This window comes from Schistocerca americana, unplaced genomic scaffold (assembly GCF_021461395.2).
Source record: "Schistocerca americana isolate TAMUIC-IGC-003095 unplaced genomic scaffold, iqSchAmer2.1 HiC_scaffold_198, whole genome shotgun sequence".
Taxonomy (NCBI): domain Eukaryota; kingdom Metazoa; phylum Arthropoda; class Insecta; order Orthoptera; family Acrididae; genus Schistocerca; species Schistocerca americana.
The window spans coordinates 140,001-147,500 of NW_025725904.1; the positions used below are offsets into that span (position 1 = coordinate 140,001).

Consider the following 7,500-nt stretch of genomic DNA (forward strand, 5'->3'; position numbering starts at 1 on the left):
CCGCCAGCCGGCTGTGCACGCTACCGAGTAAGTACCGGTATGCGAACCGCCAGGCGACGGGCGCGCATCGCACGTTTCAGGAGGCGCGGCCGGCCCCACAGGCGGCCGCGACGCTCCCAGGTCTGCGAAGCGGGGCAAACGCCGCGCGCTTCAGTATACGTAGCCGACCCTCAGCCAGACGTGGCCCGGGAACGGAATCCATGGACCGCAATGTGCGTTCGAAACGTCGATGTTCATGTGTCCTGCAGTTCACATGTCGACGCGCAATTTGCTGCGTTCTTCATCGACCCACGAGCCGAGTGATCCACCGTCCTGGGTGATCTTTTCTTAGTTTCCACTGTCTAATTCAAGACAGTTGCATAGGCGGGACGTAGGCGTGTGGCGGCCCCTGTTCAAGCGTTCTGTGTCCAACGGCCTCACGGCCGATGGGCGTCGTACGGCTCCACACCGGAGCGGACAGGCAGTCGGGCGAAAGTCATTCAAAACCGGCGCCAGGCGCCAGGTGCCGCAGGCCAGCCGCTCCAGCGCTTCAGCGCTCGTACCACACAACATTGGCGTTAGTTTTGAGAAGCACGCGTGGTTCCGCACGCGGCGCACGGCTACTGCGAGCCGTACAGGTAGCGTGTTGCGCGACACGACACGCACATCGAACGACATGCAGTCTAGTCGGTAATGATCCTTCCGCAGGTTCACCTACGGAAACCTTGTTACGACTTTTACTTCCTCTAAATGATCAAGTTTGGTCATCTTTCCGGTAGCATCGGCAACGACAGAGTCAATGCCGCGTACCAGTCCGAAGACCTCACTAAATCATTCAATCGGTAGTAGCGACGGGCGGTGTGTACAAAGGGCAGGGACGTAATCAACGCGAGCTTATGACTCGCGCTTACTGGGAATTCCTCGTTCATGGGGAACAATTGCAAGCCCCAATCCCTAGCACGAAGGAGGTTCAGCGGGTTACCCCGACCTTTCGGCCTAGGAAGACACGCTGATTCCTTCAGTGTAGCGCGCGTGCGGCCCAGAACATCTAAGGGCATCACAGACCTGTTATTGCTCAATCTCGTGCGGCTAGAAGCCGCCTGTCCCTCTAAGAAGAAAAGTAATCGCTGACAGCACGAAGGATGTCACGCGACTAGTTAGCAGGCTAGAGTCTCGTTCGTTATCGGAATTAACCAGACAAATCGCTCCACCAACTAAGAACGGCCATGCACCACCACCCACCGAATCAAGAAAGAGCTATCAATCTGTCAATCCTTCCGGTGTCCGGGCCTGGTGAGGTTTCCCGTGTTGAGTCAAATTAAGCCGCAGGCTCCACTCCTGGTGGTGCCCTTCCGTCAATTCCTTTAAGTTTCAGCTTTGCAACCATACTTCCCCCGGAACCCAAAAGCTTTGGTTTCCCGGAGGCTGCCCGCCGAGTCATCGGAGGAACTGCGGCGGATCGCTGGCTGGCATCGTTTATGGTTAGAACTAGGGCGGTATCTGATCGCCTTCGAACCTCTAACTTTCGTTCTTGATTAATGAAAACATACTTGGCAAATGCTTTCGCTTCTGTTCGTCTTGCGACGATCCAAGAATTTCACCTCTAACGTCGCAATACGAATGCCCCCGCCTGTCCCTATTAATCATTACCTCGGGTTCCGAAAACCAACAAAATAGAACCGAGGTCCTATTCCATTATTCCATGCACACAGTATTCAGGCGGGCTTGCCTGCTTTAAGCACTCTAATTTGTTCAAAGTAAACGTGCCGGCCCACCGAGACACTCACTCAAGAGCACCCTGGTAGGATTGCAACGGGGTCCGCCTCGGGACGCACGAGCACGCACGAGGCGCGTCGCACGCCTTCGGCTCGCCCCACCGGCAGGACGTCCCACGATACATGCCAGTTAAACACCGACGGGCGGTGAACCAACAGCGTGGGACACAAATCCAACTACGAGCTTTTTAACCGCAACAACTTTAATATACGCTATTGGAGCTGGAATTACCGCGGCTGCTGGCACCAGACTTGCCCTCCAATAGATACTCGTTAAAGGATTTAAAGTGTACTCATTCCGATTACGGGGCCTCGGATGAGTCCCGTATCGTTATTTTTCGTCACTACCTCCCCGTGCCGGGAGTGGGTAATTTGCGCGCCTGCTGCCTTCCTTGGATGTGGTAGCCGTTTCTCAGGCTCCCTCTCCGGAATCGAACCCTGATTCCCCGTTACCCGTTACAACCATGGTAGGCGCAGAACCTACCATCGACAGTTGATAAGGCAGACATTTGAAAGATGCGTCGCCGGTACGAGGACCGTGCGATCAGCCCAAAGTTATTCAGAGTCACCAAGGCAAACGGACCGGACGAGCCGACCGATTGGTTTTGATCTAATAAAAGCGTCCCTTCCATCTCTGGTCGGGACTCTGTTTGCATGTATTAGCTCTAGAATTACCACAGTTATCCAAGTAACGTGGGTACGATCTAAGGAACCATAACTGATTTAATGAGCCATTCGCGGTTTCACCTTAATGCGGCTTGTACTGAGACATGCATGGCTTAATCTTTGAGACAAGCATATGACTACTGGCAGGATCAACCAGGGAGCTGCGTCAACTAGAGCTGAGCAGCCGGCCGCCCGGGAGTGTGTCCCGGGGGCCCGCGCGAACACGCAAGCGTCCGCTCAATTATTCTGCAAACAGGAGGAGGCTGAGCTCCCCTGCACAATACACCTCGAAACCCTCTCAGGTCCCGGCGGCGCGCAGCGCCGTCCTAAGTACTTGGTCGGGTTCGAGAGAGGCGCAATCGCCCGGAGTTTGGCGAGTAGACGCTTTAGGTGCGACCACCCGTGCTCCCAACTGAGCTTGCCGCTGCCGACAGAGGCCCGGGAGCGTGCTGTCGTGGCATTGCCGGCGGGAGACAACACGCGCCACCTACGGTGACCGGCAGCTCCAACGCCAGCGCCACAGAAGGACAAAAGCCCCACTTGGGTGCCGAAGCGAACTCTCCCAGCACAGCGCACGCGCCAACACGTCCGCACAGCTGCGATACAAACCACCTGCGAGAACCGCAGAGGCGACCGAGCAGCAGACGGCGTCGCGGCGCCGAGCGCCGGGCGGCGGCGCATCCTCAGCGCACACAGTCCTCAATCGGACCAGCACACTGCAGATGTCCACCGCGCTTCGCACCGGGCCCGCGAGGACCTACTTTGGCCGCACGGCGCCGCGTGCAGGGTGCGCCGGCGCGCAGCTGCGCCGCCTGCCGCCTCCGTCGGCCGGCGCGCCTGCCACTGGCCGCCCCCACCAGCCGGCTGTAGCGCGTGCGCCCACGCACCGCGCGGCCAGCACGCCGGGAGGCCCCCCCTCACCGGCCGGGGACGGTCCCACCCAGCCACCGCCGCGTATCGCTTCACACCCAGATGCCATTCACGTTCGTGGGCATGGTGGGTATCGCTGGAACAACCGGTTGGTAGCTCAACCGATCGTCGCCATCACTGATTCACCTCTAGCGAGAACAACCGCACCACAACGGTTTACCAGTTGTTCATTTGCATAACGTCACCAGCAAACGTAGGCGTCCATCGCCATTTGCAAATTCAACGATTGTTGCATGCCTGTGTCAGGTGTCACGACACACTATGTCTGCCCACATACACGCAACAACATGTGCACGCTTCGCGAACACGTGGAAGGTGGCCCCCGTACGTATGCGATGTCCATTGCGCGAACGACTGTCAACCGGCCTCTGTCGCATGTCGCAGATGTGGAACGCAGTGCACCATGCTATCACGGTGTGTGAGAAGAGACGACTACGTCTGACAACACGCGCCACTACATCAACAGACGGCTCATGCTGATCGCCATCCAGGGCATACCACACTGCAATCCAGCTCTTATAGGGAGACGACACGTAGCTGAGTGCACAACATTTGGACCGCATGGTTCGCCGTTGTTGGCGCAGTCGTTGTACGGTCACATGTACCACGATGTATCATTCAGTACATGAGGACCAATGTGCAGTACAGTGTGTGATTTGGACGTACAACATCAGCGGACAGTTGACACAGGCCGTACCACAGCGTAGGCTAAGTGCTTCGCACATGCGAATGCCAATGAACAACTGCAAATGCCAATGAACAACTGCAAAGGGCATTGAGCATGTACGTCCTGCTGCCATCCACATTACAGTGTATAGCTGCAAGGTGTTTAACATGAAGCGATACACTGGGGACCGGGCAGTGCGAGTAGCAAACTATATTGCGGGGGTTGCAGTTAGGCAACACTACACTAATTTAACGCGTCGTATGACAATTACAGAGCAGGTTAAGGCCCAACGTGTGTTGGGTTAAGGCCCAACGTGTGTTGGGTTAAGGCCCAACGTGTGTTGGGTTAAGGCCCAACGTGTGTTGGGTTAAGGCCCAACGTGTGTTGGGTTAAGGCCCAACGTGTGTTGGGTTAAGGCCCAACGTGTGTTGGGTTAAGGCCCAACGTGTGTTGGGTTAAGGCCCAACGTGTGTTGGGTTAAGGCCCAACGTGTGTTGGGTTAAGGCCCAACGTGTGTTGGGTTAAGGCCCAACGTGTGTTGGGTTAAGGCCCAACGTGTGTTGGGTTAAGGCCCAACGTGTGTTGGGTTAAGGCCCAACGTGTGTTGGGTTACGTTAAGGGGCAATGTGGGTTACGTTAAGGGGCAATGTGGGTTACGTTAAGGGGCAATGTGGGTTACGTTACGGCGCAATATAGGTTACGTTAAGGCGCAATATCGGTTACGTTAAGGCGCAATACAGGTTACGTTAAGGCGCAATACAGGTTACGTTAAGGCGCAATACAGGTTACGTTAAGGCGCAATACAGGTTACGTTAAGGCGCAATACAGGTTACGTTAAGGCGCAATACAGGTTACGTTAAGGCGCAATGCAGGTTACGTTAAGGCGCAATGCAGGTTACGTTAAGGCGCAATACAGGTTACGTTAAGGCGCAATACAGGTTACGTTAAGGCGCAATACAGGTTACGTTAAGGCGCAATACAGGTTACGTTAAGGCGCAATACAGGTTACGTTAAGGCGCAATACAGGTTACGTTAAGGCGCAATACAGGTTACGTTAAGGCGCAATACAGGTTACGTTAAGGCGCAATACAGGTTACGTTAAGGCGCAATACAGGTTACGTTAAGGCGCAATACAGGTTACGTTAAGGCGCAATACAGGTTACGTTAAGGCGCAATACAGGTTACGTTAAGGCGCAATACAGGTTACGTTAAGGCGCAATACAGGTTACGTTAAGGCGCAATACAGGTTACGTTAAGGCGCAATACAGGTTAGGTTAAGGCGCAATACAGGTTAGGTTAAGGCGCAATACAGGTTAGGTTAAGGTACGACATAGGTTAGGTTAAGGTACGACATAGGTTAGGTTAAGGTACGACATAGGTTAGGTTAAGGTACGACATAGGTTAGGTTAAGGTACGACATAGGTTAGGTTAAGGTACGACATAGGTTAGGTTAAGGTACGACATAGGTTAGGTTAAGGTACGACATAGGTTAGGTTAAGGTACGACATAGGTTAGGTTAAGGTACGACATAGGTTAGGTTAAGGTACGACATAGGTTAGGTTAAGGTACGACATAGGTTAGGTTAAGGTACGACATAGGTTAGGTTAAGGTACGACATAGGTTAGGTTAAGGTACGACATAGGTTAGGTTAAGGTACGACATAGGTTAGGTTAAGGTACGACATAGGTTAGGTTAAGGTACGACATAGGTTAGGTTAAGGTACGACATAGGTTAGGTTAAGGTACGACATAGGTTAGGTTAAGGTACGACATAGGTTAGGTTAAGGTACGACATAGGTTAGGTTAAGGTACGACATAGGTTAGGTTAAGGTACGACATAGGTTAGGTTAAGGTACGACATAGGTTAGGTTAAGGTACGACATAGGTTAGGTTAAGGTACGACATAGGTTAGGTTAAGGTACGACATAGGTTAGGTTAAGGTACGACATAGGTTAGGTTAAGGTACGACATAGGTTAGGTTACGGTACGACATAGGTTAGGTTACGGTACGACATAGGTTAGGTTACGGTACGACATAGGTTAGGTTACGGTACGACATAGGTTAGGTTACGGTACGACATAGGTTAGGTTACGGTACGACATAGGTTAGGTTACGGTACGACATAGGTTAGGTTACGGTACGATATAGGTTAGGTTACGGTACGATATAGGTTAGGTTAAGGTACACATTGTTGTAAGGAAAGGTTTAATGGGGGGCGGGGCGGGGCGGCCGGTTTGTTGATTGTGATTATAGTAAGTGGATGCCTGCGGCATCATCTGATTTGCCACGTCAGGATGCACCTTTGGCTCATGACAGGCGGCGCTCTCATTCCATGCTTGTGGCAGACCTGTGTCTTTCATTCCTGCCATTGTTTGTGTGCTGTGAGAGGAGGCAGTATTGTGATGTTGGGTGCACCCCTGTGTAGGACATGTGTGGGTGTTGGTGGCTTGGCTGAGCAATGGTGGTTGTCGGGTGGGTGGGATATTCTGTTTTCTGAGTGGACCTCCCAGTCTGGTTATGACAGTGTGGATTGTCTAATGTGGCGGAGAGGATGCACTGGGTGTTGTTCCATGCTGGTGCTTACATATTGTCTGTGTGCGTGTTACAGGCAGAGAGTAGTGCGTGATAAGGGTGTGTGGCTGACGTGTGGTTGTGATTGTGAGCAGAGTCTTTCAGCATGTATACGGACAGTTGTATACATTATCTGTATTCTGATGGCTCTATCTATTACTAATCAGCGCCGTGTATACGTTTAATCCGGTTCCAGTCGAAACTGTTGTATCTCTGTACATTAGTGACACGGCGAGCCCGCTATGTAGTTACTCGTCTCGGCAGCTTCCACCGGTGTATGGCAAATGATTATAAGGAATCAGTCTAGTCGTCAATACCGATGGTGTGACGTCACATGTCTGGGGTGGGGGACGCTGCGCCCTTCCGGTGGGTCATGGCCTAGAAAGACTCTTCCCACGCAGGGGGGCGTGGACTGTCATTGACTCTTCCAGGTAATATACTTGCCGTACGTTCTTGCGACTGCGAGTGCAACGCTCACCGGTACCGACATGGATGGAGCGCCTCCTAGCTGACCGCTCAGCATCGGCATTCGTACAGAGAGCAACGCGGTCGCGTCTCTAGCTCGTAACTGGTACAGCCCGCAGCTCATGTATAGGGACAGCGGGAATGTCGCATATTGGAGATAACTCTTCATGAAACGCATGTTATAGGGGTGGATTGCACATTGCGACTGCGGGAAAAGTCCGCCGTTCATCCGCTGGAGTTGCGAGTTGGGCGGTTGGAGTGGGGCGCAGGTGGAGTGATTGCCGGTCCACGATTTCGTGCGGCAGAGGCGCTGGCGTTGGGGTGCTGTGGTCGACAGAGGACGCAGGCTTTGTGGGTGGGGTCGAAAGATGGGCACTGTGGGCCCATCGATGTCTTGGTCGGCTTGGCGTCTCATAGATGGCGGTATCGTCGTTGCAGGACGTCATG

General features: G+C 53.4%; 2 non-coding genes across 2 annotated transcripts; both read right to left on the reverse strand.

Moving 5' to 3' along the window:
• Positions 1 to 164: 164 nt before the first annotated feature.
• On the reverse strand, positions 165 to 319 carry LOC124573888. The gene has a single exon (XR_006972210.1). It is a non-coding gene; the product is annotated as a 5.8S ribosomal RNA (ribosomal RNA).
• A 351-nt stretch (positions 320 to 670) lies between these two features.
• LOC124573912 lies at positions 671 to 2,580 on the reverse strand. The gene has a single exon (XR_006972232.1). It is a non-coding gene; the product is annotated as a small subunit ribosomal RNA (ribosomal RNA).
• Positions 2,581 to 7,500: the final 4,920 nt, after the last annotated feature.